This window comes from Biomphalaria glabrata, chromosome 8 (genome assembly GCF_947242115.1).
Source record: "Biomphalaria glabrata chromosome 8, xgBioGlab47.1, whole genome shotgun sequence".
NCBI classification, from domain to species: domain Eukaryota; kingdom Metazoa; phylum Mollusca; class Gastropoda; family Planorbidae; genus Biomphalaria; species Biomphalaria glabrata.
In genome coordinates this window covers 37,555,140-37,556,455 of record NC_074718.1, presented here as the reverse complement: position 1 = coordinate 37,556,455, position 1,316 = coordinate 37,555,140, and the positions used below count along the sequence as shown (strand labels likewise).

Below are 1,316 nucleotides of genomic sequence, written 5' to 3'. Positions count from 1 at the left end.
TGTATTCACCAGGCGCTGCTGATCTATCTCCCTTCTTTCTACTTCTGGTGTGTACGCCATCTGCCATCCAGGATCCTTCCTTTATGCTTGCTCTCATCTGGGTCTATCTAGTGCCTATTTTTCCCAACCGTTGGTGTCAATTTTGAAAAGCTTCCTAGAACACATGTGGGTATGCGCGCTGGACTGTCGTTCGGCCGTCTCTGTGGTCTCAAGTTCATACCCTGCCCGCTGCCATTCCCCATTGTCCTGCGGGGGTTTTGGACGAGAAAGTAGTTTATCTTCGACTTCACTGAAGAATTTCTTCAAGTGACGATGGACATGCTGGCGATGAACGTTTTTACAGTTCTGGGAGTCTTCTTTGCTCTAAAACAAAAAATCCGGTTTTGGAGCCCCGTTGGCAGGAGGACAGTGGTAAGATCACTGCTCTCCGGCAAGCTCTCCATCCACCTGATACCCAATTAGGAAGCCTTTGGATCTGGTCAGTATGGAAGAGTGACGATTGTCGACGTTTGGGAAACCCAGCACTCGCAAATTCACCACCCAAGCTTTTCCCCAAGCAATAGAGAGGTCACTCTTTATCAAGTTGCAAAGGGACATGTAAAACATTTTACGAACAGTTTGCAAGCTTCTTACATAGAACTGTGTAAATAGACCACAAGAAATCCAAGCTAGATATTTGTAAACATATAATAAGCACTATGTACTGTAGATTGCTTTTTATGAATAAAAAATTAAATCAGAGCCATCAATTTGTTCTGGATGATTTGTTTAATAAAAAAACAAACACTACATTATTACACGATTCCTGGACACTTAGTAAGTTAAAGATAAATTTCAGTTTTCGCACTACCCCATTATTTTCATGTCTTTCCTGAGACTTCCGATTCATTTATAAACTAATAATAAATTATCGAAAAATAAAATTGCTAGCAGAGCGTGGTTTCGATCCACGGACCTCTGGGTTATGGGCCCAGCACGCTTCCGCTGCGCCACTCTGCTGTTATACGTTGTTGTAAAAGTTACGTGAATTTAACGTATCGTTTACTGACCACGTATGCCCAAAGAGGTTCTTATAAACCAAATAAGAACAAAGCCTTAACAAGGAGGGCAAAAAAAAAAAAAGTTAACATTTAAAAATAGACTATTTGTGTACTTGAGTGTTTCCCAAACTGTGTTTCGCGGAACTCTAGTGTTCCGCCTGGCCTGACTAGGTGATCCGTGGAATAGTGAAATAATTAACTAGCGAATTAATTATAAAGTAAATGCAGAAAATAAAATACAACTTGATGTATTAGCTCTTCTCCGAAAAAAGGAAA

The 1,316-nt window shown here is 40.7% G+C and overlaps 1 non-coding gene across 1 annotated transcript; it reads right to left on the bottom strand.

Moving 5' to 3' along the window:
* Positions 1-927: 927 nt before the first annotated feature.
* On the bottom strand, positions 928-999 carry Trnam-cau (transfer RNA methionine (anticodon CAU)). Its single transcript has one exon. It is a non-coding gene; the product is annotated as a tRNA-Met (tRNA).
* Between the last annotated feature and the right edge of the window lie 317 nt (positions 1,000-1,316).